This window comes from Castor canadensis, chromosome 2 (genome assembly GCF_047511655.1).
Source record: "Castor canadensis chromosome 2, mCasCan1.hap1v2, whole genome shotgun sequence".
Classification (NCBI taxonomy): domain Eukaryota; kingdom Metazoa; phylum Chordata; class Mammalia; order Rodentia; family Castoridae; genus Castor; species Castor canadensis.
Genome location: NC_133387.1, coordinates 185,253,201 through 185,264,003, shown reverse-complemented (window position 1 = coordinate 185,264,003; position 10,803 = coordinate 185,253,201). Strand labels below are relative to the sequence as shown.

The window sequence follows — 10,803 nt, the reverse complement described above, 5'->3', positions numbered from 1 at the left end:
GTGTGATCTTAGACAAGTGCTTTGACCATTCTGAACCTCACATTCTTACCATTCCTAATTCATGATGCTGCCTGTGCCATAAAGGTTAAGTGGGAGAATATATCCAATGTCATCAGCAGAGTGCCCAGGACATTGGAAATGTTCACTAAGTGGGAGCTGTTATTGTCATCCCTCTTTCTCTAGGGAGGTGGCTCTTGTACTATTCATGGAGCAATAACTCAGTCTTCAGGAGGCTTGAGGAAAGGTCAGCAGGCCAGTTAGGAGACTCTCTTTATTACACAAAAAGCTCCCAAGAATAGCTGGGCCCATTTGGAACAGGCCTCAGGCCTCCAACTCTATATCCTCTGTGGCAGGGCTGCTGAGCTCAGCCCAGCAAATGAATAATGAGAGAGAGAAGAGGCATCCACCCCTCCCTGCTTCTTTACTACCTTGCCCTTCCAGGACTTAGCTCTGGGGTTCATTACCATTCACCTCCAGCAAAGGCTTCTGGTTCATTTACTCACCCCTCCCTCCCTATGATTAGGCACTTGCTCTAAGTCTGGCATGGAGCTGGGTACAGGAAGAGTACCCAGTGATTTTCATGTAATTCTTGACCTTAGTTTGTAGCCTCATAGGTAGGAGCATGTCTCCAGTTACAGTTCAAGTCAAGAGGTGCCAGAAATGCTCACCTGAGGTCAGGGATGGTTTCTCAGAAGCCCTTGCAGCACAGGTCAAATGCACACATGGACAAAGAGGAGAAGGTAACAGAGACACAGGAAGCCCACGTTAGAAAAGGCCATAGGCTGGACAGAGTGGGCATGCTCAGGCAGCGGAGGGGGTGAGTTGGGGTGGGGGTGCTGCACCCCAAGGTGTGCAGAGGGAGGTTACAGAAGCAGAGACCTGAGTGCAGGTGCAGGCCAGGTCCTGCATGACCTGAAAGCCATAGCAAAGTCGGAACTTATTCTATAGGGTTTTAAGAGAAGGTGAAGTATGAGAGGGAAGGTAACTGGCTTCACCTGTAGTTTTCCAACGCTACCCTCAGAGCAGGGAGGGTGGGATGGAGGCAGGGAGGCCAGTCTGTGAGCAAGTGCAGTGGTCTTGGCAGGAGTCCAGAGCAAGGGTGGGCAGGCCCCATATGGGAGCCCAAATGAATGTACGCATTGCAGGAGCTGTGTGTTCTTCCTGTGCTCAGCCTGTGCCCCAGGGTGATGTGATTGAGACCTAGCCTTCTTCCTGCCTTGCTCGTTCAGTCTAGTTCTCAGGAAGCAAGAAGCACCTTCCATTCAGCTCTCCTGATGGCTCCACAGGTTACCTCCTCTTGTCTGGTCCTGCTCCAGTTTCTGCTTTCTCTGACCTGCCCAGTGAGTCCTCTGAAGAACACAGCTCAGCACTGCTTGTGCCTGGATGCTCACTGAGTTCTGTTGCCCTTCTCAGTGCCATCTTTGTGGCAACTAGGCATTGGAACCACATCCTCAGGGGTCCCCCACTGTCATCCATCTTCCCCTCTCCTTGCCACAGCTCCGACACCCACCCACCTCCCAAGCACTCCTACTATTAGGGCATTTAGACTTTGAGGCCACTGTTGCACTCCCTTCTACAGGGCTCTAGATGGCATTTGAGGCAAAAAGCCACAAAGCCAAGACTGAACTTTCAGGGCCCTTCAGTCTCTTGTCATTTTCCTACTAGCAAAGAATGGTGAGAATTGAATGATAGTGGGTGTGCAATTAGATCAAAGGTCACTGCAGAGGAAAAATTTTGCTATTGTGAGTGAGGAGATGGGCCAGGCAGGGCCAAGCGGAATCTTTTTTAACCCTCATGGGTTGAGAAGCTTCAAATATGCTCCTCACAGATTGTTCAAAGTCTCCTGCTGAGAAGAACCACACCCAGCAGCTTCCCGACCCTATACCCCACCAGCTGCCAGAGCCAGGTGCAGTCCCATCCTTGGGAGAGGGAGCCCAACAGAGGACAGAGACCAGAACAGTGAGTTTGGTTACTCTGGGGCTGATTTTTCCAACTTGCAGGAATTCTCAGTTCATCGTTTTTCTATGGTGGAGCAGAGCACAGGGCTGTGTGCTAGGGGAAGCCGAGAATGCAGTCATCCAGTAGGCAGCTCTGCTTCATGGTGGGGACAAGGAGGAAAGTAGAAAAATGATAGTAACTTGAAATGCATTTTCCCAGGACACCATAAATGCATGTAATGTTAGTATTGAATATTATATACTATTTAGATTACATATGAATGTTATTTAATATGCATCTCACTGCATTTATACATCAGAAAAGAAACATCATATGTTTTATAATGCATCATACCACTTTGGACATTTTTTTGGTAGGATTTCCTATCTTCATTTAAACCAACTGAAGACTGAAAATATTTGAAAAAATGCATCTGTATTGAATATGTACAGACATTTTTCTTGCCATTATTCTCTATACAATACAGTATAACAGCCATTTACATTATATTAGGTATTATAAATAATCTAGAGATAGTTTAAAATACACAGGACAATGTATGTACATTTTATACAATTACTACATCATTTTATATAAAGGATGTTATGGTTTGAATATGAAATATCCCCCACAGCTCATGGGTTGAGTTCTTGGTCCCCAGCAGGTGGCACTGTTTTGGGAAGTTATGGAAACTTTAGGAGGTGGAGTCTAACTGAGATCACTGAAGGCATGTCCTTGGGGACTGCATCCTGTCCTAGGGTCCCTTTTCCCCTCTCTCTGCTCCTTCTTTCATGATGTGAGCTGCTCTACCATGCCCTCCCTGACATGACAAGCTGAAACCTCTGAGACCGTGAGCAAAATAAATTTTTCTTCCCTTAATTTGTTTCTGTCAGGTATTTTGTCACAATGACACAAAAGTCTGACTATTATAAGGAGACTGAGCATTGTGGATTTTTAGTATCCAGGAGAGGCTCTGCAACCACTTCCCACAAACACTGCGGGGTCACTGTACTTATGTATGACTATCTTTAACTCCCTAGACTCTGAGCTAAATAAAGATCAGAAACTGTGTCATATTTATCTTTGATTTCTACCATGTAGCACAGTGCTGATAGACATGGTCAATTTCCAATTACTGTCTATTGAATCAATCAATAGCTAAATGAAAAGGAAGAAAGAGCATAAACATTCTTACCAGGTAGCAATGTAAGCATTTATTACCCATGCACCTCACACCAACCTTGTTAACTAGGGAGCATCAATGCAATGAGAAATTTAAACTCCAAGAAGTTTAAGACATTTGTTCAAGTCACATGAGTGTTTGAACCAGTATCCATTTGACTCTGAAGTCCATTTTTGGATTTTCTGTCCAAGATAGAAACTGTAATGAATGTCTTTCTGGGTCTTGAGTATCAGCTCTTCCTTCTTTAGTAACAATACTCCAATTTTTCTTTTATGAAACACACTTCCCTACCCTCAGTCCATGTGCTCCGGTAAAATTAACTCAACTTCTGGTTTCAGAGGGCTTGTGGCTCAAATGGACTTTTAAAAGCGTGTCAGATTCCACCACAGTACTTTGTCCAGTGACAGTCCAGGCAGAGTCCAGGTAGAGTCAACAGAAACCACTCCTTCATGAGAACTATCAAGAAAGGGGCTCTTTGTTGATACTCAGCTCTTCCCTGGCTCATAAGGCAGAAAATCTTGAAATTATCTTCCCCAGATTCCCTTGACAGCCTGGTCCCTGTTAAGAGTCCACCACAGAGAGGCTCTTGTGCAAGACGTGAAAGGTGGGAGAGAAAGAGAAGCCATGTTTTCTCCAGCCACATGGGGATTTGTAAGTATCCTCCCTTGTATCACTCACTTGGGTGCTCCAAGTCCCTGACACTCCTAAAGGCACTCCTAGAGGTTCCTGCTCCCCAGAATCCCTGGAGGTTAGCAGCTCCCTGCCTGGATTTTGCCTTTTCAGTGGCAACGTTTGAATGTGTAAGTTTGAATTCATTCCTCCTCCACTAACCTAAAGTGACTTCTAATCTCCTGAGCCAGGGGTGACATGTACAGGGTGCCCTTCACCTTCACTGGGACTGAAAACTCTAAGGAGGATCTCATCCTCACCTGCTTTAAGGCCTCCTAGGGAATCTGAGTAGAATGCTCTGGAAACCAGAGCTGAGAGATAAGAGATGAACTAAGATGGGATGACATCATTTGAACTCCTAAACCCAGATTTGCCTAAAAGCCAGTCCCAGCCTAGGGCTCATCAGTGGGGGCCTCTAATCAGATTCTCCTTCACAATTCTTGCATTTGGCCAGGGTTACGTGCACCTGAGGATTCTGAGTCATCCTTGACCTTCTGACAGATTTATCAAGACTTTTCCTCTGCAGATGCTTCTTCCAGCTTAGAATCACCTCCTATCCCTTCCCTAGGTTTCTCCAAATGCCAACAGCTCAAGGGCAATGGTTCTTTAAGTGCAAGTCTACAGAGTTCCAGTCCCGCCTCCTCAGTCCTCCCTTTTCCTGCTTGAGATTTTCTCCTTCCAAAACAAAAAGAGTTTATACCTGTGTGCCAAGATTCTAAAGAAGTAAAAAAATTCATTTCTCCCCTTGCTATTAAAAGAAACTTTGCCCCTTCCCCAGTTCACTACCTGACACTGCCCACTTTCCCCCATCCCCTAGGTGGTATTTGAAGATTCTACAATTAGATATTCATAGTTTTTTGCATTAACATAGGACCTCTGGCTACCATTAAAATGCAAATCCCTTGAGAGAGGAAACACAATAAGGTTTAGAGTCAGCAGGTATAATGGAAAGAACAGGCTATCTAGACCCTGGTGATGAAAGTCTGACTCACACCTCTGCTAGTGGCCTCAGGATAATTTCTCTGAGTCTCAGTTTCTTCCTGGGCAAAATAGGGACAACAAATGCCCTCTCACAGGGTATTTGTGAGGTTGAGTAAGGTAGCATGTTTGCTCACTCTGAAGTTCTGCTATTGCTATTGTGATGGAAGTTTATTAGTGTAGATTGAGGGCTTCCTGGAGACCAGGCCATTAAACACTTTACATACATTAAGTCATTGAATCTTTATAGATCCCTATACAAGTGGTGCTATGATTATCTATGATGGGGTTCAGGACATGCTACCCACAAATATGACACCTTGGCATTTGAGAAAACAACAGGAACGGGAAGTTCACTCTGATTTTCTCCTTACCCTTTGCCCATGAAGAATTTTCCCACCTTTCCATAAAATAGATCATAAGACCCTCATGTGAAAGGTACCCATACTACATCCAGAGGAAAGGAACATTCTTATCTCTGAAGGCACAGAGACACAGAAAAGAATCTGAAAACACAGGCTTACTAAGTTTCTCCCTGTCTACTACCATTAGCTTATTGGTTACTGCAATTAAGGGTTGGCCTGCCCACCACTCAAAGGCCAATACTAGAGAGACAAGAGTTGATGGGAAGGAGTCAGTCTTATTCAAGGACTGCAAAATCTTAAGAAGATAGAGGGGCTGTCACCTCAAAGCTCCATCTTCAGGGGATACAAAAAGCTTTTAAAGGGAGAGAAAGGAGGAGGAGGGCAGGAAGGCTATGTGCTCAATAGGTCTTCACTATCCAGGGTCCGTGTCTCCTTTTCCATCTTCTCTGGAACATCGAGATGGACCTCAGCCTCCTTAGGCTGGTTCTTTAGTTCCTTTTAGACTTTTCTGCAGTGCAAACATCTCAGCAATTTACATGCATTGTGTCAGTTGATGTAGATAAAAACATTACAAAGGTCATCCAATGTTCTAGGTTCTGTAAATCTAAGAAAAGATTTAGCAGTTAACATCTTAAACATAAGGTTGGGGCCTCTGTTTAGAATTTAGAAAGCTGGGCAATTAGGAAAGGCATCATAGCAGGATTAAGGAGTGGTAACAATCTTTGAGTACTCTACAAAGGACAGCTCCTCCCAAAAAAGCTGCCCTGTTACAAACCCCTTGTGTCCAGTCATGCAGCTGTTTCCTTTCTCATCAAACTTAGCATATAATTATGCTATTTCCCTTATTTCTTTGGGGCTTTATTTCTATAGGTTCCATATCATATAAAACTTATACTAAACAAATTTGTATGCTTTCCTTTTGCTCATTTGTCTTTTGTTTCAGGGGCTTCTGCCATGATGCTAAGACAGGAAGAAAGATTATTTCTTTTTCTGCTACATCTGCCTATACAAATAAGGAAATTACAGCCTGGAGAGGTTGAGTTGCTGTATCAACTGGGAGGACAGACAATAGGAGAACCTAAGCATCTGACACCGAAGTCCACACCCCTCACACTTCACATGGTTTCCTGGTCAGGTATTTTGCTGAAACTTTTTTTGAAACTTTTTTATGTGAAAAACATGTGGTCCCTAAGGAATGAGACAAAGGGGGCTTTGTTAGGGCCAGAAAGACAAGCTGGCTCAGGATTGCCACCTGCCCCTGCTTGGCCCAGCCTAGGGTTCATATATTCCTCTTTTGTTTTTCAGTTAAAGTAAGTGCAAGTTTATTGAGCAACTATTGCCTTAGATGTTTGTGGGGGATATATTCTGCCAAATAAAAGAAAAGAAAGGTTAGTAAAATTTTTCAGAAGAATAAAATGTAAATATGTATCACATATTTTTAATAGCGGCAAATTTATGAACGTATAAACTATCTCATACACACAATAAAGCTATGAATAAAATATACGGACAATCCCCTACAGTTTGACTTGATTCTGGAGGCAAACATCATTGTAGACAGGGCTGTGTGAGGAGAAGGAAGCCCAGATTGCTGTGGGCAGTGGGGCACAGGCAATCCATCCTTGCTGTCCTACTCTTGGTCGGCTTTCCCAGGAAAGACAGGGCAAGTCCAGGACTCTGAGATGAAGTTGCATCCTTCAGTTCATTTCTGGGCCAGTAGTGCTTTCCGGCCTCTTCGTTTGCATCCATAATTGACAGCTCCTTAGCAGCTCATTAGGAAAGTAGGACTCTGAGACCAACAAAAAGGGGAACAATTCCCTGGGGGTGGGGTGTCCTTGAGAACCCATTTAAGAATCTTGGAAAGACAGAAAACAGAGTCACAGGAGCCAAGAGCTCCAAGGGACTCAGCTGGAATCGCTGGCCACAAGCGGTCAGATTTTAACATTCAACAGTGAGCCTAGAACCTGCACCTGCCTGGGTAGTGGATCAGGGAAAGCAGGAAGAGTAGACAGGCAAGCACAGGGCCCTGTGCCCTGGACACTCAGTAAGGTCAGCTAGTGACCTCCTGTGTGTCTCACTAGGTACATTTTGGGCTCTCGGGTCCTCATGACATTAGCAGGCAGTGGCTGACTCCTCACAGTAACTGCTGGATAAGCAGTCATGGGTAGAGAAAACCAGCCATTCAATCTATAAGCATTTATTAGACCCTGTTTATTAATCATACCCATACACTAGGTTGTTTTAATCCTCACAATAGAATTATAACACAATAACCCTCTGCATTTATTTTATTAAAATGGAAATCACAGCACAAAAAAAGGTTTATTAACTATAGAAAGTTACACAGGCTCTGAAGTCAGATCTTTTGAGACCAGTAACTCGTCTCCACAGCTGCATGATGAACATTGCAAGGACAATAGGTTAGTGAGGAAGGATGCATGGACAACAAATTCTACAGGAATTCAAGGGAGGCAGACACTGCTTCATGCTAGAGAAATCAGGGAGGCTTGAGATAGGACCCAAAAGATGAGTAGGACCTGGAAAGACCATTGGAGGGAAAAGGACATGGGTTGGGGTCAGGGGAAAAAGTGGGCCAAGTAGTGCAATCTTAACAGGAAGTCCTCATCATTTACTGGGGAACAGGAGCACAGCAGCAGCGAATATGGCTGGTCTCCACAGTATGCTGTGACCAGAGCCCAGAGAACAGTGAATGCTGGGTCAGGTTCAGGGCCCTTGAGAGTTGGAAGCTACATAAAAAGCTTGAGGAAAAAATATGGTGCTTCAAGAAGATAGTGCACAGCAAGGAGGAGGTCTTTGTCCACTCATGACCGACCCAGGCAGCCAGACCAAGACTGGGGCTGGGCTTCAGGCTACCTCTGGGCTTCAGTTGGTTTACTCCCTGGGTTAGCTTTCAGTCACAATATCAAATAGCTGAGATAATGTAGTTAAAAAGAGAAAACAGTTATTTTGGTACAAAATTTTGGAGGTTCTAGTCCATGGTTGGTTGGACCTGTGTTGGGGCAACACATCATGTGGGAGCATGTAGCAGAAAACCACTCAATTCCCCACTAGAGAGCAAAAGAGAATGAGGAAGGGAGCAGGGTCTCGCAATGCTCTTTGGATGGGGTCACAACCTCATTGACCTGGAGACCTCTCACCAGGCACCACTTCTTAAAGGTTCTACCACCTCCCAAAAGCACTGTGGGCTGAGTACCAGACCATTAACACACTGGCCTTTAGGAGACATTTCAGGTCCAAACTATAGCACTCCCCTCCAGACCTCTTCAAGCTTTAATCCTCTTTGCCCAATGGTGGCAACTGCTGACTCTACCTGCCACCACCTCCTCCAGTCCTTCCTTTCTGGCATGCAGGTCCCTGCATGTACTCCAAAGCCCCCACCCCCTGCTAGGGTCTGGCTTTATGCACCTTTCCTCCCAGAATGTGCTCCCCTAACCATCCCTCAAGGAAGCATGTCATTAACTCCTCCCCCTGAAGACATCTGCCTCTGTTCTGTATGGCTTACTTCACATTTCCTGACATATTTATTAGTTTAAGTTACTCCATCATTTCTCATATATGTCTTTTCTTGTCAAGTAGATTATCAGCGTGGCACAAGCAGGAGCTGATTTTCTCTCTTCCTTTCCTGACAGGCCCTTCGATCCAGGGTCTCTTTCCTTTCTCAGACCCTCACTGCTCATTTGGACTCTGGAAAGCTTGTGTGGATATTTGCTTCCCATTCCTTCCTTCGCTTGCTCACTCATTATTCTTTGGGGGCAGCAACAACTACAGTGGGCCTGAACCTGTATCTCACTATCCAGCAAATCACTGAGGAAGGATAGATCAGGGAAAATGAAGAATGTGAGACCACAGTCAGAAATTTAGAAATAAATATTGTTTTACACACACACACTTTACTCAATCCTCTCCACAATAATTAAAGAAGCTAAAAATCATGAGGTCACACTAACAAAATTCTTATCACCACTAAAGACAAACTCTTTCATAAACTCAGATCCCATGGGCCATTTAGAGGCCTCCTCCCTTCTAAAGACTTCCTCCCTGGAACCTCTCCAGTTCCAGTAAAAACTGGACAATTCCCAACTGAAGTTACCTCATGTGTAGGATAGAACAAGGACAAATCTGGCAGAGAACTTTACAGACCCAAATAAGGTAATGTTTATGAACTCACAACACATTCCCAGGTACCAAAGTCAATTAATAAGTGTGGGACTGAACTGATGAATTCACCTTACCAGCATTCTTTGAGAATTCATATGATTTCTGGGGTCAAAAAAGCAGCAGACTGACTCACAAACCCTGTATTTACCACATCCCATTCTCCTTTTGCTCCTTTGACACCCTATTCCCTTTCCCATCCACTTGACCTCTGTGATGGTGAATGAGATTGTATTCTTAGGACAGCTCCCAGAGCACTTGGTCAATGTGGCACAGGCAGTGACCAAGGAGGTCTTGAAGTCCTAAGCAAGTTCTCCATCTCAGAGGACATTCCCACTGCTCTGACTGGCCAGTCAAGGCAGGAAGTGACTACAGGAAGACAATGGCAGGGCATCATGAGTGGATTCTTACTGGCATTGTCAGCCTTTCTGGCCTGGAGCTAGCAGAAACAGCCATGGTTCTTCCATGGGGCAGTGGAATTGGACCCTGGCTCCCACAAAATATCTCACATTCCAGATGGCTCCATTACTGGCCCCAAGTTCTTCCCCCTTGGGTCTGAAGAAATCCAGCTAGACTTGGGCCTGCTTCTTCTTCCACAAAACTGGTTGTGCCTAAGGGCATTTGGGGAGAAAGCCACTATTCAGCACTCAGGAGTAAACTCTGGGTATCCTTGGAGGACCAGCCCAAAGCAACTTGATAAGATGTGCCAATGTCCAGTTCTGCACAACATCCCAGACACTGGTGGCATCTCAAAGAATAAAAGATAACCCCACTTTTGGAGCCAAGATGAAGTAATAAGGAATGGATACAAAAATGTACCCAATACCAACAACTTAAAAAGTCAAAATAGAATGTATGACTTCCAAAGCAGAGACTCATTCACTTTGTATTTTATGTTAAATATAGTTGTAATAAAATTAAGTCAAAATTGAATGTTCAGCTTCTAAAATAGCAGGCAGAATGGCCCTTGGATCTTGGCCACCATATTGTGAGGGACTCCTAGCCATGTGGAAAGGCTACATGTAGTTTGTCTGGACCAATAACTCCAACTAAGTTCTCAGCAGACAACCATCATCAACCACCAGACATATATCAAACTTGTAACAATTGAAAGATCTTATTTGGCTTTATTTTATGACTCTAGAATTGGGCAACATTTCATTCCATAAAATGTTCCAACGGTCTGGGCAGAAAAGAGGTTGGTTTTATAGACATAGAAAGAATGAAGAAAGCAGAAACAAAGAACAACAAGGGGTTAGTTGCTTGAAAGTTCCTTTCCTTGGAAGATGGGGCAGAGAGACTAAATCATTTGGAAACTAAAGAGATAATAACTGATTGGTTAATATCAGAGCACTTCAAATTACTTTATGTGAGTATTGAGGGATGCAAAGATTAAAGCAGAAAGCCAGCTACATGGGACACTAAGATGGGGAGGATCACAGCTCCAAGCCAGCATGGGCAAAAAGTTCATTAGACCCTATCTCAACAGAGATA

At 44.3% G+C, this 10,803-nt stretch overlaps 1 long non-coding RNA gene across 1 annotated transcript in view; it reads right to left on the bottom strand.

The window, feature by feature from the left end:
* Positions 1-3,139: 3,139 nt before the first annotated feature.
* LOC141420896 (uncharacterized) overlaps positions 3,140-10,803 on the bottom strand; it is a 62,171-nt gene continuing 54,507 nt past the window's right edge. The window contains exon 3 of the long non-coding RNA XR_012445614.1: positions 3,140-5,737. This is a non-coding gene — a long non-coding RNA (uncharacterized lncRNA). The remainder of the gene's footprint in view (positions 5,738-10,803) is intronic.